Genomic DNA, 25,085 nt, shown 5'->3' on the forward strand with positions numbered 1-25,085 from the left:
ACCCAAGTTACTAGAATGTTAAATAAATTGTTAATAAGTTAGTGACACCAGGCTGCAAAATAAATGAATGAATACTTGTGTAATACATGTTGGCATTACAACAAAAAAATTTAATTTATTTTTTATGTTTCCACTTTATAAAATGTACAGATACTAAAGAAAAATTGCAAAATGCAGAGTAAGGTAATGAAAAAATAAAACAATATCTTCTATCACCTCACTACCCAAAGATTATCAGTAGTAGTATAGCTTTTTCTAACCTTTAACTTGATGACTAAGCTTTAAAAAATTGAAGTGCTATGTTGTGATGAGCACTGGATGTTATACATAACTAATGAATCGTTAAACACTATATTAAAAATTAATGATATTCTATATGTTGGCTAATTGAACGTAATAATAATAAAAAAATTGAAGTGCTTGGTATAATACTTTAAATGTAATCCATATATTGGTATTTCAGTAAAAATTATATGAAAGTATCATATATATTATTATACATATGTATATATATACAGACAATAATATGTATATTATTATATACTACATATATACACATTTTTTTTTTTTTTTTAAAGATTTTATTTATTTATTCATGAGAGACAGAGAGAGAGAGAAGCAGAGGGAGAAGCAGGCTCCCAAGGAGCAGGGAGCCCGATGCGGGACTCGATCCCAGGACTCCGGGATCATGACCTGAGCCGAAGGCAGACGCCCAACAGTCTGAGCCACCCAGGCGCCCCACATTTTTTTTAGTAGCTGTGTGATAGTCTGTTTAGTGAACATTTAGATTAATCATAATCTTTCAGCAGCATAGGTATTATTGATGAAGTTTTATAAGAGTGTACATTATTTATAATAGTTCCCTTAAATTATTTAAACACATGTTTATTGAACAGCTGTTTTGTGCTAAGCTCAGAGGTGTTAAGACACATTCCCTACCTTAAGAAGAGTATTACAGCCACTCTGGAAAACAGTATGGAGGTTCCTCAAGATGTTAAAAATAGAGCTAACTTATGACCCAGCAATTGCACTGCTATTTACCCCAAAGATACAGATGTAGTGAAAAGAAGGGCCATATGCATCCCAATGTTCATAGCAGCAACATCCACAATAGCCAAACTGTGGAAAGAGCTGAGATGCCCTTCAACAGATGAATGGATAAAGAAGATGTGGTCCATATATACAATGGAGTATCACTCAGCTATCAGAAAGGATGAATACCTACCATTTGCATTGACATGGCTGGGACTGGAGGGGATTATGCTAAGTGAAATAAGTCAAGCAGAGAAAGACAATTATCATATGGTTTCATTCAAATGAGGAACATAAAGAATAGCACAGAGGACCACAGGGGAAGGGAGGGAAAACTGAATGGGAAGAAATCAGAGAAGCAGACAAACCATGAGAGACTCTGGACTCCAGGAAACAAACTGAGAGTTACAGAAAGGAGGGGTTTGGGGATGGGGTAACCGGGTGATGGGAATTAAGGAGGGCATGTGTTGTGATGAGAATTTGGTGTTATATGCAACTAATGAATCATTGAACACTAAAAAAAAAAAAAAAAAAGAGTATAACAGTAGTGAAGACTGCAAAATAAATAGTTCATTTAACATTTTGAAAGACTGATAGGCTAGCAGGCTAAGGCAATGATGTCAAGAAGCTCAGACTCTTCTAACACTAGAGCCACCTTTATAGAGAAGTTTGCATCCAAGAGGTCTGCTCTTGGAATCCACTTGTTAAAGGACAAATTTTACCCTGGTGACAAATCCTGCTTTTTCTAAGATATAAGAATAAGCTAGCCCAGTGTAAAATAGGAAGGGGCTCATGTATTTTTGGAAGTTTACCACAATGGGCAGTCTTCAGTCAAAACTTTTGAGGAACTCCTTCAGAAAGATAGCTTTGTTGGTGGGCGCCTGGGTGGCTCAGTTGGTTAAGCGACTGCCTTCGGCTCAGGTCATAATCCTGGAGTCCCTGGATCGAGTCCCGCATCGGGCTCCCTGCTCAGTGGAGAGCCTGCTTCTGCCTCTCTCTCTGCCTGCCTCTCTGCCTACTTGTGCTTTCTCTCTGTGTGTCAAATAAATAAATAAAATCTTTAAAAAAAAAAAAAAGATAGCTTTGTTGGAGAAGTGATGTTGAACTGCTTGCATTTATATCTCTGGATGCCATTATGAACTTGTTAGACTACTTTGTGGCATTTTCTTAATTTCAATATCTACTAGTAAAATATAAGCTCCATGAGAGCAAGAATATATGTATAGAACTTTGAAAACTTCCTTGTACAAAGGTGTTCAATAAATACACATTGACTTTGTATGGAAAAAAATCAGTCCCTATTCCAATAAGCCATTCTGGGCTTTTGACTTAAGTCTGTCTTTTTTTTTTTTTTTTTTTTTTAAGATTTTATTTATTTATCTGAGAGAGACAGAGAGAGAGAGCGTGCATGAGCGGGAGAGGGGCAGAGGGAGAGGGAGAAGCTGAGCAGAGCAGGGAGCCCTGATGCAAGATTGATCCCAGGGTCCTGGGATCATGACCTGAACCCAAGGCTGAGCCACCCAGGTGCCCCAACTTATATTTCTCTTAGTATTGCCTAGAAGGCGTTAAAAAAAAAAAAAAAAAAAAGAACAAAACAAGTGGAGACCAGCGCTGAAAATTTCTGGAGCAGAAAAATAAGTGTAGTCTGACAAACAAAGCTTAATTTAGCTTATTTTGAAGAGCTAACTTGACCTGAGTCACTTTTTGCTTATGACTCTGAAAATCACAAGCAAAACTTAAACTGTTTCCAAAGGTTGATATGAGGTAGCCACTGGCCAATTCCCCATCATTCAAGAAAATTCTAATATCATCCAATCACTGCGAAGAATAAACAGTCACTGCTTTCTTGCTATTTATAGATAATGCTTTATAACAATATATGTCTGAGCCTCATTCCATGTTTGGTTTGAATGCTCCCAATTTGCAAAATGTCTTTGTGGTATGTATACAATAAACTTTTACTAATTACTACTTTGGTGACTCATAGGTTTTACCTCTGTAATTTCTGAACTTTCAACAAAGTCATATGCTATAGGGGCCTAAAAATATTGCAAATTTAGGGCCTTACATGGGTAAAGGAATAGAAAATAAGTGAAAGTGTTATTTATTTATTTATTTATTTTAATATTTTATTTATTTATTTGAGACAGAGAGAATGAGAGAGACAGAGAGCACATGAGAGGGGGGAGGGTCAGAGGGAGAAGCAGGCTCCCTGCCGAGCAGGGAGCCCGATGCGGGACTTGATCCAGGGACTCCAGGATCATGACCTAAGCCGAAGGCAGTCGCTTAACCAACTGAGCCACCCAGGCGCTCGAAAGTGTTATTTAAATAGACTATTCTCTTCCTGCATCACCTCAAACTTAAGAAGTTATGGAGGGTTCTGTTCATGAGTCTTTTCAAAATTCCCCAGAATAGCAGGGCATCCAAATGAATGATGATTCCATGTGTTCTGCCCATTCACCCAGAAGGCTGCTAGCTTTGCATGGAGGCTCTCTTCCTTTCCTGACGGCCTTTCATGCTTCTGTTAAAAGAACTACAAAACCTAATTAAGGATATAGGATGGTAAAGAAGTAAATTATTAGTTAAAAATGATGACAGGTCAATAGAACATTTACCTAAAAGGAAGTCTGAGTGTCACCACCAGAATTCGGTTACACAACCTAAGGAGTGTACCTAAGGTGTAGATTTACTAGAGACTCAAAGTTTTTGGTTCTAGTTGCTTGACTTACAGTTGGTTCACCTCCAAGTGTTGAAATAGATAATATATGCACAAGGGCATATTTTATATATTATTATTTATTTGGCCCATATGTTGGGATGTAAATATACTTGTCACATGAGTCAATCAAACTGAATATGTTAATTTATTTCGTGGATATGTCTCACTGGTGTTATGAAAAACGTGCTGTTATGTCCTATCAGCTTTACAATATTAAAAACCTCTGTTTTTGTTGTGCAGTGGTTTAACAAAGGTATAAAGAACAAAATAGTCTTCCCTAATGTACCTTATACTCCAGTGATTCTCTAAAGAGACCACATTTTTCACACTTCTATATTTTTTATTAATTTATACCTCCCCCACCATTTCAAGGCGAATAAATATCTTTTTATCTTTTGAGACTCAGCTAAATGAAAATCCTTGTGCTAAAAGGCACCTTTATCAAAACATTTATGTCATTTTGTCATAATTATTTAGTGTCTGTTGCCCTAGTTAGAACATAGGTTCTGCAAGAACAAATTAAAAAAGAAGGTCACTGAATGAAAATATTCAGTTTGAAGGTCTAAACCTTGAAGTCTTCAACATGTATTTGTATATTAACCAGTCTAGACTTCAATTTACTCATGTGTTAAAAAAAGTACATTTCAACTCAAATATCACATATGTATATGATGGATCACTGATCACTACAAGTCAACCATTAATCTGAAATAACAGAAGTCATGTTGACAGTTAATCTCTGCCAAACCTTTACTTTACATTATATTTGAAATAGGAAGAGAAATCATTTTTCTTTTCTTTGAAGTTGATTCTATTAGTAAAGGACTGTTTTTTTATTGTATACAATTTAAGCTTTACTTTTTGGTTTTATTATCTTTCTACTCAAATTTCTAAATTTGTATCCAAATATGATCAGATATTTCCATTTACCATCATTAATTAGCTCACATTCCCTACTCCTCTTTGAAAAGATATTTAATTACATTATTTAATACTTGGAAAATGTGAATGTGGTTATTGTTTTCAGAGTTCTACTTTTTTCCTTGATTCCAAACAAATCTTTTCCAATTTCTCAAAAGACTTTTGTGTAGCTATAAGAGCTTATCTTTAAGGGTTTTTGTTTGGCCTAATTATTTACTCCAAATATTTCTGAAAACTCATCTTCCTGGCTTCATCTTGTTTCGCAAGTCTGAACTGTAAAGAAAGCAAATGCAGAAAAAAGCAACTGCATTTGCACAAGAACATTGAGTTATTTAAGATACGAACCTATTGGGGCATGTGTAAAATGCCACAGCACTTGGCAATGCTTAATCAAGGCATTAATAGTAAATGGAAGCATTTAGATTTATATATCATTTGAGGAAACTAAGTAACTCAGTAGTCACTAAATAAAATTCATGAAAAACAGCTCAATTATATTTTTTTATCAACAAAATAGGATGGTTTATTTAAATTTTAAAATCCCATTGGATTTCAGCAGGGAGTCTATGAAACTAATGAATTTGTGTTACCATTCATGTATGAAGGATTCATTCAAAACAATTTTGTCAAAATAAGTTGATAGCATCACTAATGGATAAAATTAATTAAAAATAAAAGTTAGAATATAAGTAATACTGAATTTCATCCTCTCTTCCAAAAATAAAAAAGAGAAAACTTTGAAAATGTTAAGTATATTAAAATTATTTTTCTAGAATTTTATCTGGAATATTATTATGTATCCATTATACTAAGAAAAATTTTTCATTATTTTTTTAAAATTAAATCATAATTGTAGAGTGGAGGGATTTTAAATAGCACAATCTTTTCCTGTGTCCTAGAACATTTTCCTTCTTGTGTAGTCCTTAAACACTTCTTTAAGATTACCTTGAACAGGGGCACCTGGGTGGCTCAGTTGTTAAACGTCTGCCTCTGGCTCAGATCATAACCCCAGGGTCCTGGGATCGAGCCCTGCATCGAGCCCTGCATCGAGCCCTGCGTCGAGCCCTGCGTCGAGCCCTGCATTGGGCTGTCTGCTCGGCGGGAAGCCTGCTTCTCCCTCTCCCACTTGCCCTGCTTGTGTTCCCTCTTTCACTGTCCATCTCTCTGTCAAATAAATAAATAAAAATCCTTAAAGTAACAATAAAAAAAAGATTACCTTGAACATACTGCCTCTGAAAATGCTTTTTGACTTCTTCAACAATAATCAAACATGGTCAATTTTCATATTTAATTAAACCCAAAATGTCATAAAATAGGGATATACAGTAACAGTCTCATATGAGAGGTGGAACAAAGATGGAAATGAAATAAGAAAATTCAGTACTATTTTTGAATAAGCTGGAATCTTTTATCAATTATTTGCTGTATGACTATGGCCAAGTTAATTGATCTCTCTGAATTTCTATTTCCCCATCTTGATTCAGGAAAGATAATTATAATTACTCTCCAGAGTTCCTGTGATGATTAAATGAGTTAACCTTATCTCTTGCCTAGGAAAAGAGATGGGACTAACTTATTTCATTATCTTATCTTGTTTGAGGTTGGTGAAATTTATGGTCTGTGCTCTTGTCATGGGTGTCCTATAAATCCCTCCCTCTTACTGATTAACTAAACCTTACCTTGGGGACACTTGAACTCAGCTGCATTCTCAATTTGGTACTCAGCAACTTCTATTGCAAGGTCACCTCATCCCTTACTATAGATGTTCCATGGTGGGCCAACCTCCTTTCAACTCTCAAATATCTCTGTGTTTCACAGTGTGATTCATAGGGATCTCTGGATTGCTCCTATGTCATGCACAACCATGGGAGAACTAGGGTATAGAACATTCCTTTCTCACTGCTACAGAAAAATTCAGTAAAAATTGACTGGATTGAGGGGCACCTGGGTGGCTCAGTCGGTTAAGCATCAGACTTTTGATTTTGGCTCAGACCATGATCTCAGGGCATGAGATCGAGCTCCAAGTCAGGCTCCATGTCCAGTATGGAGACTACCTAAGATTCTCTCTCTCCCTCTCCCTCTGCCCCCCCACCACTTGCTCTCCCTTTCTTCCTCTCAAAACAAACAAACAAAATTGACTGGATATGTAGCCAAAATAGATTAAGATAACAGTTACTAGACTTATCCTATTGAATCTACATTTGGTATAGAATCCCTTTTGGGATCCATCACTTTATGAGTAGTCATTGTATTCTCCAAAATATCACTTAAAATTCTAATGATTATAAGAGATGTAACCATAAAGTATTCTCCCCATTTTTCTCCAGAACCGCAAAAGATACCAAGAGACATAGCAACATCAAACATCTGTTAAATGTTAATAATTTTAATAAGAAATAATTTTATAGGGCACCTGGGTGGCTCAGTCGGTTGAGTGACCGATTTTTGGCTTTGTTTCAAGTTGTGATCTCATGGGTTGTGAGATCAAACCCTGAGACTAGCTCCACGCTCAGCAGGATGTCTGCTTGAAGATTTTCTTCCTCTGCCCATGCCCCCACTTGCACGTGCATGTACTCTCTCTCTCTCTCAAATAAATAAATCTTTAAAAAAAAAAGAAATATTAACTTTAGCAGTATCTTTTATTGGGTCTTAAGATGCAATGTCTAGTATCTATTATTCAAAGAACATTCTAATATCCCTAAGTCTTGTCTAACACTTACATAGTGTTATGGACTGCATTTTCTTGTCCTTCCAAAATAATATGTTGAAAGTCTAATCTGCAAAGTAACAATATTTGGAGATAGGACCTTTATAGAAGTAATTAATGTTAAATGAGTTCATAAGGGTGAGGCTCTGATCCAATAGGATGAGTGTTTTGTTTTGTTTTGTTTTGTTTAAAGACAATAGACACCAGAGAGGGAGTTAAATCTCTCCCTCTTCTTCTCACTCTGTGTATTATGTGTCTGTGTCTGTCTCTCTGTCTGTCTCTCTCTCTCTCTCACACACACACACACACACAGTGAAAATGGCATGTGAGGAAGCAATAAGAAGACAGCTGTCTGTAAGCCAGGAAAAGAGTTCACCAGGAACTGGATTGGTTAGCACCATGATCTTGGCTTTCCAGTCTCCAAAACTATGAGAAATAAATTTCTGTTGTTTAAAGCACCCAGTCTGTAGTACTTTATCATGGCAGCCTGAGTGGACTAAGGCACGTGGTAATAACAATTATAAAATTTATAGCAATACTGATTATAAGTAATTATATACTTTATTTTTCACACTATTTTATTAGTCATATTGTAGAAAAGTAAAAATAAGCAAAACATTTTTAAAATAACAACCATTATTCTGAATTCCTGTGTCTAAGTACTATCATAGAAACAATATTTGGCTTACAGTAGTTTTTCCCTTAAAAAAGTTGCAGTTTTCTTAGGCACAAAAGACATGCAAAAGATAAAATTATAAACCAGTGTAAGAAACTAAATTACCACTTGGAAAATTTTGTGGTAAGTGGTCTGCCACAGGTGTACATATGTCCATTTTTTGTATTTTTATCTACTAATTCAAAGTTTTTCATTGCTAAATATTCCTGGGCTAAAAAATACCTTAAAACTGTGTGTATTCTTTAATTGCTTTTACTGTTATTGAGGAAAGCAATCTGATTAGACAGTGGAAAGATGTGAAAGATTTAACATATTATACCATTCGGTGGTATTTACATTTTAATTGAACCGACTGGAGGAAATTATGTTTATTCCAATAGGACACATTTTTTTTTAAATTTATTTATTCTAGAGAGAGAGAGCACATGTATGAGCAAGCATGGCAAGGGGCAGAGTGAGGGGGAGAGAGAAACTTTAGCAGACTCCTCATTGAGCTCAGAGCCCACACGGGGCATGATCTCACAACTCTGAGATCTTGACCTGAGCTGAAACCAAGAGTTGGATGCCCAACCGACTGTGCCACCCAGGGGCCTCCCAATAGGACACATTTCTATTGGGAGAATTTCAGCATTGTGGTTAATCATTTATGGCCAAGAAGCAGCTCCTGCCTATCCTACCTATGCATAAGTGTTAATCTGATGACATATTACAAAATGGACAAATTCATAACCTTAATCACCAACTGTGACATGATTAAAGAAAAAAAATCTAGGTGGTCTAAGAGGGCTTCATGCAAGAGTTGTATGCAAATAAAGTTTGCTCTAGTTTTTGAAGGTGAGGTAAAATACGGCTAATCAATGAAAAAAGTAAAGGAAAGCAAAGTCACTCTAGAATGAATAAGCAGAAAAATCTGGGGATATTGTTCAAGAATAATTTAAATACAAGATTTAACTTTAGCAATATTTTTTATTTGCCTTAGGTGCTTTTCCTGTGCGACCCTCCCTACTCCCCTAGAATGGTCATTAGTTTTCAGATTAAAAAGGAGAATTTTTCTTTCTTTCTTTTTTTTAAAAGATTTCATTTATTTATTTGAGAGAAAAAGTGAGAGTAAGAGAGAGAGCATGAGCAGGGGAGAAGGAGAGGGAGAAGCAGGCTCACCACTGTGCAGAGAGCCCGATGCAGGACTCGATCCCAGGACCCTGAGATCATGACCTAAGCTGAAGGCAGATGCTTAACCGACTGAGCCATCCAAGCATCCTCTCAGATATCTTTCTTTCTGATAACTTTGTAAAAATCTCAAATGCTCAAAGTGAGTCTGAATACTTACATTTGGACACTGTTGCTTTTGTTTTCATATACAGTATTTAAATCACTGGAATAAAACTAAGAACTTGTCTTGGCTTTTAAATATGAAAAACTAATTTCTAATCATGGTCCTAATTGAATGAGTGTGCGATTGGTGTGTGCCTGAAAACCTATCAGCTCAACAGGAAGAAAAACAATGCCTAATACTCTGATCTTTCTTTCTGAAACTCACTCCTTATGTTTTTGGCTTAGATCAGTCCACTCTGATTAACTTTTAGGAATATTTCACTAGTTGTACTTCATAAAAAAGAATATTTATAGTTCTATAGATAGTAGGGTTATATGTATAAAAGTTAAAAGCAATATTGTAATAGTGTTGATGAGGGATAGAAGCACAAAAATGTTCACCTTTAGCCCAGAAGGCTGACCTATAGCCCGCATAGTTCCAATAAGGATCAAATACCTACTGGTTGCTACCTTCTTAAAAGGTCTCATGACTGCCTGTACATCTCACCGATAGTTAATATCAAACTGAATGATAAGCACCAGAGAAATATTACAAAAGTAGTTTTACAAGTAGAAATTCGAAGAAGACATTTATGATCTAATACTCCCTACACATCCTCCCCCTTGAAGACTAAGCATATAACCACCAGCTTCATGCAGCAAATGTGCAGGTTTCTGCCCACGGGTCCTGTCCCCTACTATAATAAAAACACCTTTTTGCACTACCAACATCTCAAGAATTCTTTCTTGACTGTTTGCTCATAGCCCCACATCAATTTCATTTCTAAGATCTCCATCTTGATCTCTTTTTAATAGTTGCCTCTTATTAATTTATGGCTATCTTTGCCTCTCAATTAAAATTTAAAACTTTATGAATCTATTTCCCCTTATACAACCCCCTTATCCATCAGGGTTTAGATGTTCCTTTATCTTGGTCTTTCTATTTCATAATTTTGGTTTGGTTAAGGCTCTCTTGATCCTTGGTTGATTATTCAAATTCATACACAAGGGATGATGTTGATGAGAATAGAAAGTTTTCATGAATTTCTAGTGCAGTTATGCATGGCACTTACTGCTTGCCTTGTTGGTCCTTGTATATACACACAGATTTCATTCTCACTTCAGAGCTTTTGCACAAATAGTTTTCCTTGTTCTTCCTCTATATGACTGTCACCTTCATTTTTTTTTTTTAGGTTTCTGTTCAATAGCACGTCCTCAAGAGGCCTTTCCTGAGCACACTCCCCGTCACCACAGCACCATTTCACTGATAGGCTCCCTCTCCTGCTTTATTTTTCTTTCTCTCACTTAGCAATATGTAATTAGAGTGTATCAGTTTGGTTTATTTGTTTAATGCATGTTTCCTTACTGGAATGTAATGTATGGTCCATGAGGGCAGGATCTTTGCACTATTTACTGCAAGAGTCCCACTGTAGGGACTAATGTCCAGTACATACTAGACACTTAGTAAATATTTGTTTATTGAATAAATTACAAATAAATGCCCCATTCAGCCGCTATTCACACTCTCACACAAAGACTGAATAAGAAAGCTGAACTCAGGGCTTTGTAAGTGCATGGGTGTTGCCAAGAGGAAAGCTCTTCTTTCTGGCCTTGGTTGGGGAAAGGACAGACAATGTCAGGCTCTCATTTATTGTAAAAGTAAAGAGGGAGTGGAAAGAGCTTTCCTATCTATTCCTAACTATTCCTGTCTATTTTCTGCTCTTTCTGTGGTAATCCAGAATTACCTGAAAACCCTATTCTCCTTAAATCTACCCCCCCCCCCCCCACCAGTCAGGACACTCTTTTCCTTTGTTCAGAAACCAATTCTCAAGGCTGTGCTGGGAGCTTACTGATACACATGAGAAAGGGATAGGTAGTCCCATTTGCTCTATAACTAATCCTTCATTTAATTACCCTATCTATGTAATCCAACACTCTTTTCTTTTATCCATACCACCTAGCTCTGTGAATGCTTCTCTGGGTCTCCATCAGGGAGGTGCTTCCAAGTAGCCTTCTGACAATGCTTTGAGAAATAATAATTTAATAAGATGAACAATCGCTTGATAATTATTGTTTCAATGGTAATTTCTTAGCATTTTAAAGGGCTTTGAGGGGAGAGGAAAATAGGTATGTCCAGTCTACCATCTTGGTCTTGAAACAATAATATTTATATCAGGAGACTTTTAAGAGCTTACATTTTTACATAATTTCTCCTATTAAGATACTTGGATATTCGGAAACTACTTCAGAGTACTAAATTAATTGCAACTTCTATGGAGAAAGAAAAGAAAAAGAAAAAGAAATATTAAGCCAGAAGAAGAATGAAAGCAAGCAGTACTCAAAACTCTTAAACAACCTCAAAATTCCACCTCCCTGAAAATCCAAAAACCCAACACGCACATTTCAGAGACACAAAGACCTCCCATAGCTCTTTAGAGGTCCTATCCACAAAGCCTAGGAAACTTCTCTGCAGGCATAAATACAATCAAATTTACCAAGCTAGCAAGGGGAGAGAAAAATGCATATGCCTTATCCACCCCAGGTTGAAATATGTTGTTTTCTTCTTTTAATGATCTCATTAATCTTGTAAATTAAACAGTTCAACATTAAGATCAGTGAGCTCAATTATTCAGATTTTCTTTCTTTCTTTCTTTCTTTCTTTCTTTTTCTTTCTTTCTTTCTTTCTTTCTTTCTTTCTTTCTTTCTTTCTTTCTTTCTTTCTTTCTTTCTTTCTTTCTTTCTTTCTTTCTTCTTTCTTTCTTTCTTTCTCTTTCTTTCAAGTTTTTTTTCTCTTTATTGTAATGTTGTGTCATTGAGGAAGTCAGGGTAGCCAGTGTGGTAAAATATGCTGCCAGCAACACTCTTCAAATTCCAGTGATTGCCCTTGGACAAAGGAATATCCACACGCTAGAGCCTTCCTTTGGAGAAGGGGACAGTAGAAAATGAGTCACTTTTCAGGTCCCTCCCGCATCGACCCACTCTCCTATGGTTGGGCTCTAAAGGGCTTGACCCTCGTGGGTTGGTAATGAGTAATGTGGCATTCACCTAATTTTTGGACTTCTGCTCAAAAGTAGGTGTTGTTCAGTTGATAAATTCTAGATAGGCTCTCTTTTAGAAGTCTCTTTCCTGCCTCATATTTTTTTTTTCTCCTGGGAGAAAATAAAGCTGAGAAAACATCAGAATTTAAGAGGTCAGGAGCTAGCAGCTGTGAAGTCAGCCACGAAGTTCTTACAGCAATGTGCAACAAAATGTCCCTTTTCAGGTTTCTTTTTAGTTCAATACGATTTTTACCATTTAAAAAAAGATGAGAAATACCATGAAGAATTAAAAGTTATAAAAATCAACATATTTCTCTAAATTACATCACTAGAACTTAAAAGCTTTTAACCCAAAAATAAAGTCAGTCAAAAACTGAACCTAACAGATTAGAAGTAAACATTAGATAGTAAAATATGATTTATCAACATAGCAAAATATAAGGTAAATAGGATAGTTCCTTCTATAACAAGATTTTTTTAGCTTGAAACAAAATATCCAAATCATTAAGACACATCCCAAGTTGTAGTTTTTGGACTTTGATAGAGCTGGGTTTGATTCCCAAGTCAATAACTTACTGAGTTGTATAATCTCTGAGTATTAGTTTTCTCATATTAAAAAATGGTAATAAAACTTACCTCATGGCGTATTATCAGAGTTAAATGAGGTAATATGTGTAGATCATGTGATCATAGTTAAAATGCTGATTTGACAAGATCAAAACTCAAGAGTTAATTTAAGAAGACCTGGGTTAGAGTATCAACTGGGTTGTAGTATCATGTACTAACTTGGAGTCTTTTCAAGTTTATTTACCCTGACCTTTATTTTTTTTTTTAAATTCATAAAATTAAAGCTAAGGCTATAGTTACTTTTGTGAGGATTAATTAATGAAGATCATTCATTCATTTAAACAATTTTTATTTAATTATTTATTTAACTATTTATTTATTTATAAAAGAGTCGACCCAAAAGACACCTGCCCACATTAAGCTGAGGTTCTAGTAGCTTTACCAAAATTTTACACACAGCAAGAATTTATTTAGCATGAATAAAGATCAGCTATATCCAAAGATATAATTATAATTTTTCTATTTTATTAACAGAATATTATTAAAGAAGGAAGGAATCACCAAAAAGATCTTTTCTTAGTTCCAAATAAAATAAAATAAAATATATTAGTCATATTCTAATTTTTCTTTCACTGATACAATGCTAAAATGTTTACAGTTTTTATCCTCTTACAATCAAACACATCTTGACAGTAGATACAAGTATTCACATATACATACTAATTAATACACTGATTAAAAATTCTAAAGATTACAGTTGATTGAATTTTGTTTTTTATTTTTACAATTAGAATTTTAGAAATAACTGGCTTGCCAAGTTACTTTTATTGCTCACCTCATATTGGAAGTTTCATATGCATATTGTTTAGATTCAAGAAGAAATACAAATTATTTTGAACTGACAGCTGTGTTGTAGGTTGGTGAATGCACTATTTATTAGCAAAACCACAGCATAAATAAGCCTAAAGGAAAGTATGAAAAATTCTATGGGACTTTAGCCAAAGAGGTTTTACCAGGAGAAGAGGAATGAAGTGAGGTTAAGGACACATTATTTTGCTGTAAGATTACATGTAGTTAACAATGAGTAGAAAAAAGTGGGGGAAAAAAGATCTTAAAACTTATGTAAATTATTATACTATATTTACTATTTCTCCGGATCAATCATTGGTCTGCAAATAAAGTGTATTGCTTGTGGGTGGATGGGTAAGATTTTTGAGGGGCGATTTATTTTGATCTTGGTCTCCTAAATTAATCATGTACGTATCCTCTCCTATCTTTTCAGAGCTGCTGTGATAGATACAACTAGTATTTCACGCATATTAACTCTGACATGAAGGTTTTTATCCCCCCTTTGTATAAAAACCGTCATTGTGAATTTAACCTCATATTATATATTTTGTAAAAAGAAGTTACTTTTTCTAAAGAATTTTTTTTTTTATTTATTCATTTGAGACAGAGAGATACAGAGAGAGAGAGAGTGAGTAGGAGCAGTGGGGAGAGGCAGAGGGAGAGGGAGAAGCACAGTCCCCGCTGAGTAGGGAGCCTGATGCGGGGCACTATCCCAGGACCTGGAGATCATGACCTGAGCCGAAGGCAGACACTTAACGACTGAGCCACCCAGGCACCCCAAGAAGTTACTTCTTCTAAGTTTAATTTCAATCATTGTATTTCAACATTTCAGAAAAATAATATCTAATTTAGCTATTCTTTCTCATTCTATATTTTATATTCTACCCTTATGCTTAGGTTTATTCCTTAGGCATTCAAATAGCTGAGGAAGCTCCTATTTTAAAAATATATATATATCAGACACACACAAACACACACGCATACATACATACACACCTTTTGATGCTTTGTAGTTCTCTTCTTCACAGCCATATTTTTTTAAAGTGTAATTTACACTCTCTTTCCACCTCCTTACTTGCCACTCCTTCCTTGACCCAGGATAATCCTTTTCCCTTCCTATCATATGAATAAAATTGTTCTCATTAAGGTAAGTGATGACTTTGTTGTTGCTATGGCCAACGGATTCTTCTTTATTTTTACTCAGAGCAGTATTTAACAATTTGATAATTTCTTTCTTAAATCAATTTATTCTGCTTTAGCAGGCTTGTCTAATGTACCTCCTGTCTTTGTGGTTGCAGTTTCCTTTAACCCCTTTGAAGCTGTTACAGGCATCTCAAGAGTGGTATATCTTTGGTGCCTTCTCCATCTCCTCTATGTACTGTCCTGGAAGATTAAACGAATTTGCTTGACTTCAATCACCATCACTGATGTCATGGTGCCTCCCACATACATGCTCTAACCCAGACCCATACATCCAAATGCTTTCTGGATATTACTTCTTGAATGTCTCACAGTCACCTCAGATTAACATGTTCCAAACTGAACTTTTCACCTTCTCCTTACTCCTCCACCTACCAAATGACTCTTCTATGTTCTCAACCTCTGCAAATAACGTTCACATCTGGTGTTTCCAAAGCCAGAAATAGACATAATTTTGACTGATGATTTTCTTTCATCTTCAGATCCAAATAATTAGCTAGTCTTGCCATTCTTATTCTTCATTTTCATTGCTACTATGTTACTCCCAACCACCATCACCTCTCATCTGGGTACTCTATCAATTTCCTAACTTATCCTATTAATTGCAGTCTTGTCCCCTCCAGCTAATTTTTACAGCAGAGTTGCACCACTCTTTAAAAACAAAAATCCAGGGGTGCCTGGGTGGCTCAGTCATTAAGTGTCTGCCTTTGGCTCAGGTCATGATTCCAGGGCCCTGGGATTGAGCCCCACATCGGGCTCCGGGCTCCGTGGGAAGCCTGCTTCTCCCTCTCCCACTCCCCCTGCTTGTGTTCCCTCTCTTCCTGTGTTTTTCTCTGTGTAATAAATAAATAAATAATCTTTAAAAAAATAAATAAATAAATAAAAACAAAAATCTGATGTCATTTTTTTAAATTAAAACTTGTTCATTGATTCTTATTTTATTTTTAATAGACTCCAGCGTGCTTGGCTGGCCCAGTAGGTGAAGCTTGTGACTCTTGAGCTCAGGGTTGTAGGTTAGAGACCCACACTGGTTGGAGATACTACTTAAAAATAAAGCCTTAAAAAAATAGAATCTGAATATAAGAGCATAGTTTGCAGGTTTCTTCATTATCTAGGCTCTGATTACATTACTGGTCTCATATCTTACCCCTTCCTACTTACACAGATAGGATAAATTCCTCTTATATATACACAGATATACGTTTCCACTGTAAGTATTAGCTGTATTAAATTGCTTTTAGATTCCTAAAGCACCATACCTATATCTCTATTTCCATTTTCACCTAACTATCATCTACTAACATTTAGACTCTCAATTAAGTGGCTTCTGCTTCTTAGAAGTATCCCTAATTCCTTCTGTCTGGGTCCGGAGTTTTTGTTTTATGTTCCTGAACATCTTTTCATAAGCCCTCTTGCAGACTAAACTATTGCTGGTTTTAATTGCCCATATTTTCCCACTAGACCATAAGCTCTATAACTATGGCTATCTTATTCATTACTCCATCCATGAACCAATCATAAATCCTGGGAGTGTCAGTACATCTCAATACATACTGATTGAATGGAAACATAATGCATAATTAAGCAATTGGACTTTTATTGTTAATGCATACAAATGAACTGTAAATAATCTTTTAAAAATATCATTGTATTTTATTTTATTTTAAAGGCAGTATGTGGGGCGCCTGGGTGGCTCAGTTGGTTAAGCCACTGCCTTCGGCTCAGGTCATGATCCTGGAGTCCCAGGATCGGGTCCCGCATCGGGTTCCCTGCTCAGCAGGGAGTCTGCTTCTCCCTCTGACCCTCCCCCCTCTCATGCTCTCTCTCTATCTCATTCTCTCTCAAATAAAAAAAAATCTTTAAAGGCCGTATGTGTTCATTGGGGAAAACTTGGTAAATCCAGATATCATGCTTAACGCTATATTTATCCCTAATTATAACCAATAAAAATAAGAGCAATTTTTGAAAATCCATCATTTTTAAATATATTTTTATACAATTCAGAAAATTACATATTTTTCTCTAAAGTTGCTTTTTTTATATTACTGTGTGCAAATTTATTTTATAATATACATGAATGTGATTTGGTTTCTTTGAGAATCAACAATACTGAAATGTTCATTTTTTCTGATATAGACTTACAAGTAATAAATTCAGTGAGACAAACCCTTTTTTAAAATGTGTCTATATGTTCAAAATATGTTTTAGCTATTCTTTGAAGAAGAAGAAGTTGGCTCTTCTAAAAATAGCTTCTCCAAAATTAGCTTATTAACTGCTAAGAAATTCCCAATTGGTAGCAATAGAGAATCATTGTTGTATACTTAAGCCCATTGGTCGGGACAGTTAGCAGTGATTTTTGTGGTAAAATGTAAGTGTTCAAGTGACATTATAAGATTCTCTTTAGTCTCATTGAATTTCTCTTTTAAATGGTTGGCCTCAGCACAGCAAATGTGTTTAAATCATCATTTGGGGCAGATAAAGCAGGAATCCCTAGGGTCAATAAGTCTCAAATTTAGAGTCTTTAAGAATTACCTGCATCATTTAAAAAATGTAGATTTCTGCACCCTATCCTCAGAGATTCCATACTAATATAGGTTTGTGGTAGGGCCCAGTAGTATTCGTTATAGCAAGTGCTTGTACTGATTTTGGTGTAGGAGATATCCGGACCATACTTTAAGAAATACTGACATGGGATTGGGGCCTAAACCATCTATGGACTTTCCATGAGTTCTCTGTAATTTTTAACCCTGTAACAATGTTATCCTCTTTTTTTTAAATAATATAAATATGAGTGTGAAAAATATAAACAAACTATTCTTTCATTTTTATTGAAAATGCATGTTTTACCTTTAGAAATATTATCTTATGTGTTCATATTTTTAATGTTCCTTTTACTTGAAATTTGTTAGTTTTTTTGTTGTTGTTCTTAAAGATTTTATTTATTTATTCGAGAGAGAAAGAGAGAGAGAGCATGAGCAGGGGGAGGGGCAGAAGGACAAGCAGACTCCTCATAGAGTGGGGAGACCAATGCTGGCCCATCCCAGGACCTCGGGATCACAACCTGAGCCGAAGTCAGATGCTTAACTGACTGAGCCACCCAGGTGCCCTGAAGAAGGTTAGTTTTTCAACCCACACTGCTTTTATAATCTGAGGCTTTCTCATATTAAAAAAAATTTTCCACTATACAGCTACTACCATAATTGGAGTTTCATGTAAAATGAAATGGGATTTTGACCATTGAATAAATGTAGCTAGTGTCTGTATCTGTCATTTTATTCCCACATGGCATTTTACTACTTATAGGCAGTTTGAATTGTAACATGCCACTTAGGTAAATTCAGATACCGTATTTATAAAGAGATTTATGTAAAACATATCTGGTTTTCTAGTATTACAATATAAAATTTTCTTAAATTTTGCTCTAATATTGCACTTTAAAATCCATTATGAATTGTAATTATAGACTATTGGTCTTCAGAATAGTCAAAAGCACACGTTTGAAAACATAAGCTTTATTTCTGGCCTCACCACTCATGTGACTTTGTTGAGATCTTTCTCCTTCCCTCAGGCTCCTTTACTTACCATCAATATACTAAACATTTATTGAGCATTTTCTTTCTTTTTTTTTTTTTTTAGATTTTATTTATTTGACAGAGAGACACAGCGAAAGAGGAAACACAAGCAGAGGTAGAGGGAAAGGGAGAAGCAGGCTTCCCGCGGAGCAGGGAGCCTGCCTGATGCGGGGCTCGATCCCAGGACCCTGGGATCATGACCTGAGCCAAAGGCAGATACTTAACAACTGAGCCACCCAGGTACCCAAGCATTTTCTTATTTATTGCCAATATCAGTGGGTTTAAAAATGAAAACAAAAAGACCCTTTGCCTTGTCTTCCTTTCAGAGTTTGCATGAAGATCAAATAAAGGAGCTTTATAAACTCTATTTCCACATCAGTACAAAATTTTATTTGTTGTGATTGCATTGATGAAGTACACAAAAATGGTTTTTCTACAAGTTGGTTTTGTAAACTTCCTAAATAAGATCACGTAATGGACAAATGTGCTTTAGATAATTACTTTCAAAGCTTTTAAAATTTCTCTGTAATAACAACCTTCTGTGTCACTGGTCTCCATAGTGTTCATCTTTGTTAAAATTGGTGCTTAAAACTAAATTTTCCGCAGGTCCAAACTAGAATATTTTATCTTGACAATGTATCTAGCTCCCTCCTGAGAATATGTCATTGTTAATAACTGCTTTATTCTCATTAAAATCTCCTGCTAATTTCCATTCAGTAATACACAGATTATTTTCCTTCAGTAGTCATTAGCCATTCCCTATAGGTATCTTATCATGAAATCAAAACAGATAAAGGTGATGAATAAATTTTAAAGCCTATTCATGGATGTTCTAATATGCATGTGTGTGTGTGTGTGCATGCACACTTGTGTATGTGTATTTGAGCAGAACCATGCATTTAAACAATAGCTGATATATAGAAACCTTATTTTCAAATGTGTAAATGTAATTAAATGTTCCTCTATCTATATAACATGAGATATCTGTTATCTCTTGTCTCTTTTAACTGAAACTGCCCTGACCATAGGTCTCTACTGATGGAACTCCAGATTGTTCTGTTGGCATATGTGGCCATGCTCTGAACCATGCTATGATCTTAGCTGTTTGGAACAGGCAAGGTGATATGACACAATAGAATCTAACCTATGCACTAGTACATGAGGATATAAGATGCCAAGTCAGTGATCAAGCAAAAAATATGGTGGTTACTCATTGGGAATTCAAAATGGAGACCCACGGTGAGGTGGGAGAAGGTCATCAAATTGATCACAGAGTGAAAATATACATTTTTTAAAAATCGGGAAGAGGCAGAAAGAAGCTGTGTGACCAAAATGGCAGAATATCACAATAGGTGTAAAACCAACTCATGCTTTGAAGCTGTTTTAAGAGGTCGTGCTTACTAAAGCCACAATGAATCTTGACTGAACCATTTCCCATTTTTCTTTCTGGTAAGCTTGACTACACTATAGTTACTGTGTATGGTTACTACACTGTAGTTACTTTTCTCAAGAGGCATAATTGAGCTTTTCCTGGTTTCTAGGAAGCCTCAACTCATGACTGAAATATTTGTTTTTCTTATTTCAACATATATCTGTATAATAGAACTCCCATTATTTGAGTTATTTGAAGTGCTTTAATGTCCTTTGGAACCAGAAGAGCCATTAAAAGCTTAGCTAACACAGATTCCTGGTGAGGAAAAAAGTATGATCAAATCTTTTCTCAATTGGAAACTATTTCTTTTGCTTTTCAGATTCATAAAGAAAAGGACCTCAAAGAAAAACGGTTATATAAAATAAAGGATTTATAATTGTGTGAATTTTATTTATTCTAATTCATCAATGATGTTCCATTAGCATCACTCATAGCTTTGGCAGTTTGGTTTTGAATAATACTAAATAGCTCTCTATGTCTGGACTGATTTGGATGACCTGGTTATTTTAAGAAGAACATTTAAGTAGATGGATTATAACACACGTTTATACACATGCACATGCTCACTCATTATGTATTCATTTGTGGCCAAACAAGTTTTTTTTTCTTCCCCTCCCCAGCACAATGTAACTTGATTGGTTAAAGACCAAAATAAATCTTAATTTATGATTTATCATTCTGCAATTGGTTATTGCAGTGGATGCTTTGATAGATTTCCTAAACTCCTTCCTTAAGATCATCCCCTAATAACTGGCAGTAACAGCAACTGACCACACACAGCTCAATCCCTCGAGAAGAACTGTGCTCAGCTATAAGGAACTGCTTTGCCAAAGGTGGCTAGGGGCAGCCCAAGGCCAATGAGTGCCTAATGAAGGGATACACCCTACCTCAAGCTGGGACAACTTCAAAGGCCCATCTCATCTCCAGAGTTCCCAAGAGGATTGACTGAGGTCTGAGATGCAACTGCATTCCAGGTTAGCTTGTATCCCTCTGCCCAGTCCCCTGTCATCACTTGTTTATATGTGTGTATACTACTAGAGGACCCCAGTAAGCCTTCCCCTTAATAGGGAACTTAAACTGATACAAAGAAAACTCAAGTCCTGCAGTTTACAAAAATATAAGATAAAGGACTTTTCCTCCTTGAGTTTTAAAAAGAATAATCTGAAAGAGCTCAAAAGTACAACCAAGAATACTTTCATCAGGTTTATGAAAACTTATCACTTTCAATACAATAAGTATTGTGAGATGGAAGTGACATTGTCCTCAATATCCAAGATGGAGAATTACTTCAGACCTTTCTAGGTGGAGTTGGCTGAGATTGCATGTATTTGAAAGTGCCAAATCTAGGGAGAAGTTTAATCTTTAAGCCATTTATAGCCAGGACTGTATATAATTCTTAGGTGAAACAGAAGATACATATTTTATATTTTTTATTATAAAAATGGAAATTCACAACCAGGAGGCATGTCCGTTATGTATTGATGTATTGTTATTGAGAACAGCAAGTTGCATATATATAGTACAGTTTTTATAAATGCAAACGACACCAAAATACTTTAGATGCTTGTGTATTTATTTGTATATATTTGAGGGTGAAGAAGTTTATTTAACAGGCATTAACTATCATAAGGTGAAACTAGTAGAAGGGAGAGTTAGCAGGAATGCGAATACAGTCCTTTAAATGGTTTAAAAGAACCACTATTCTATATTACTCTAGTGTTTTTTTCCTGGTTGAGCTTAAGAGGTATGAGGTTTGTAATTTTGGAAGAGGCATTTAAGATTTAAAGTGAAACAGAACAATGCCTTTAATCTAAAAAAGAGACTACATAAAACTATTCAAAATAAAAATTTTGTTCATTGTAATGTGATACCAGCTAATGTTTATATTACTGAAAGGATGCCTCTAAGATTGCAGTGGAATTGACTGTAAACAAAAGCAGTAGTTTCAAAGAACTGTGGCCAGCATAAACAAAATCGGGTTATAATTGATGACAGAATTTTAAAATTTTTCTTTCCTAAGATGGTGCCTATATCACCAATGACTATTAAGCTAGTTATTTTTCTTATTTCTCTCTTCAAAACCATTTTTAAAAAAGTAGCATAGATAGAGCATGTTATGTTTAAAAGCCCTCGAAACTCCCCATAACTTTCAGGGTAAAACCCAGACTCATTAAAATGGAATGTAGGTCTCATATATCCTTTCTGCTTCCTCTTTAACTTCATCCTCCCCTCCTCCCGCTCACATGCTTTACTTCAGCCCTCAGATCATGAGAGGACTTCAAGGGTATCTGCCTCTATGTCTTTGTCCATTTTGCTTCCTTATGCTAGGAAGTTCTCTCCACCAAGTTCCACTTTCCCAGATCAGTTTTATTCCCCCTTTACTAGTAAAGCAAGATGTCTTCTCTAGGTGGTATTTTCGTGCCTCCAAACGTTAGCCTGGATTAGGTGCCTTCCCAGCACATCCCCACATATCTCAGGGTTTTTCTTTTCCATGGCATTCATCCCAGTGAATTCCTTTTTTTAGCTTTATTGAAGTTTAATTGATATACAATAAACTGCATATTTTAAATTGTATAATTTAATGAGCTTTGACATATGTATAGAGCCATGAAACCATCACCACAAATCAAGATAATGAACTTTTTCTGTCACCCACAAAAATTTCTTCTTGTCCCTTTGTATTTCCTCCTATCCCTCTCCACCCTCCCTGTGCATCCCCAGGGTACTACTGATCTGCTTTCTATCATGATAGATTAGTTTGGATTGTCTAGAATTTTATATAAATGGAACCATACAATGTCCTCTTTTATCCTGGCTTTTTTCACTCAGCATGATTATTTTGGGATTCATCAATGTTGTTGCATGTATCAATAGTTTATTTGTTTTTTTTTTTTCTGAGTTTCTTTGGTTATACCAAAATTTTTTATCCATTCACCTGATAGACATTTGTGTGGTTTCCAGTTTGGGGCTATTACCAAAAAAGGTGTTATGCATATTTTTGTATGTCTTTCTGTGGACATATACTTTTATTTTTCCTGTGTAAATACCTAGGAGTGTGTATTACTTTCTAGGGCTGCTATAATAAAATACTACATATTGGGTGGTTTAAAATAATAGGAATTGATTCTCCCACAGTTCTGGAGGCTAGAAGTCCAAAATCAAGGTGTTAGCAGAGGTTGTAGGGAAGAATTCTTCTTTGCCTCCTCTTGATTCTGGGATTTCTTGGCATTCTTTGGCATTTTTGGTATTCCTTGATTTGCAGATGGATCTCTCCATCTACGTATAGTTTTGACTTCTGTGTGTTTCTGTCTCTGTGTCTAGATTTCCCTCTTTTTATAAGAACACCAGTCCTATTAGATTTAGGGCCTGATTTAATCAAGTAGGGTCTTAACTAGAGTATATCTGCAAAGACCCTATTTCCAAGTAAGGACATATTTATAGGTTCTGAGTGGATGTGAGTTTTTTTATTTTTTTAATTTAAATTCAATTAATTAACATATAATATATTAATTGTTTCAGAGGTCGAGGTCAGTGATTCATCAGTCTTAGGTAATACCCAGTGCTCATTACATCACATGTGGATGTGAATTTTGAGGGGATACTATTCCACCCAGTACAGAGCCTAACATTTCTTTGGACAATATTAATCTTTCCTGTGTAGATATGTTTTGAAAAAATATTCTCCTAGGAAGGGCTTGCCTTTTCATTTTTACATCAATGCCTTTTGAAGAGCAAAGTTTTCAACTGTGATAGTTTGTCCTTTTGTATTGTGTTTAAGAAACATATCAAGATCAAAAAAAAAGGGGCGCCTGGGTGGTTCAGTTGGTTAAGTGACTGCTTTCGGCTCAGGTCATGATCCTGGAGTCCCTGGATCGAGTCCCGCATCGGGCTCCCTGCTCGGCGGGGAGTCTGCTTCTCCCTCTGACCCTCCCCCCTCTCATGGGCTCTCTCTCTCATTCTCTCTGTCTCAAATAAATAAATAAAATCTTTAAAAAAATAATCCAAAAAAAAAAAGAAACATATCAAGATCATTGAGATTTTTCTCTAATGATTTCTTCCAGAAGTTTTCCAGATTTGAGTCTATGAACTGTTTCAAGTTAATTTTTGTCTATATTGTGAGGTAATAATAAAGGCTTGTTTTTGTTTATTTTGTAATAGTCATACAATTGTTTAGGACCATTTGTTAAAAATATTATTTTTTTCCCTGTTGAATTGTCTTGGTATTAAAAAAATAAATTAAATGTATTTATAGGTCTAATTCTAGACTCGATTCTGTTCTGTCATTGATCTATTTTTTAAATCTTTATGCCAAAACCACACTACCTTGATTATCCTAATTTTATAAGGAGTCTTAAAATTAGATAATAAATCTTCTAATTTTATTTTTTATAAAAGTTGTTTTTATTAGTTCTGGATCCCTTGCAATTCTATATAAATATTAGAATTTACTTGTCAATTCCTACAAAAATGCTGGCTGGGGCTTTGATTGAGATTTCATTAAATCTATAGAATAATTAGGGGAGAACTGTATCTTGACAACATTGAGTCTTCCAAGATACACATTTATTTGTTTTTTCTTTTTTAAGATTTTATTTATTTATTTGCCAGAAAGAGAGAGAAAGAGAACACAAGCAGTGGGAGTAGCAAGCAGAGGGAGAAGCAGGTTCCCCACTGAGTAAGGAGCCCAATGTGGGACTTGATCCCAGGAATCTGGGATCATGACCTGAACCAACGGCAGACGCATAACAGGCTGAGACACTCAGGTGCCCGTATTTGGGTTTTTAATTTCTCAGCAATGGTTTTTAGTTTTCAGTATAGATATATTGTATACATATTTATCAGGTTTATCCCTATTTCATATTTTTGATGCTACAGTTGACCCTTGAATAACATAAGTTTGAACTGTATGGGTCCACCTATACGTGGATTTTTTTTTCATAAACACAATGCAGTACTGTAAATGTAGTTACTCTTCCTTATGACTTTCTCAATAACATTTTTTCTCTAGCTTACCTTATTTTAAGACTTCAGTATATGATATATATAACATACAAAATATGT

The 25,085-nt window shown here is 35.4% G+C and overlaps 1 long non-coding RNA gene across 6 annotated transcripts in view; it reads left to right on the forward strand.

The window, feature by feature from the left end:
• LOC129046446 (uncharacterized) overlaps nt 1-24,331 on the forward strand; it is a 231,958-nt gene extending 207,627 nt beyond the window's left edge. For 5 of the 6 annotated variants that reach the window (XR_010410812.1, XR_008507754.2, XR_010410811.1 and 2 more), the window contains 2 exons: nt 18,657-18,832; nt 20,344-24,331. This is a non-coding gene — a long non-coding RNA (uncharacterized LOC129046446). Of the gene's footprint in view, nt 1-17,972; nt 18,136-18,656; nt 18,833-20,343 lie in introns of all 6 variants that reach the window. The other variant, XR_010410813.1, reaches the window with a different exon arrangement.
• The last annotated feature ends 754 nt before the right edge of the window (nt 24,332-25,085 follow it).

This window comes from Mirounga angustirostris, unplaced genomic scaffold (genome assembly GCF_029215605.1).
Source record: "Mirounga angustirostris isolate CCGP_5_RB_7025 unplaced genomic scaffold, mMirAng1.0.hap1 SCAF_4, whole genome shotgun sequence".
NCBI lineage: Eukaryota > Metazoa > Chordata > Mammalia > Carnivora > Phocidae > Mirounga > Mirounga angustirostris.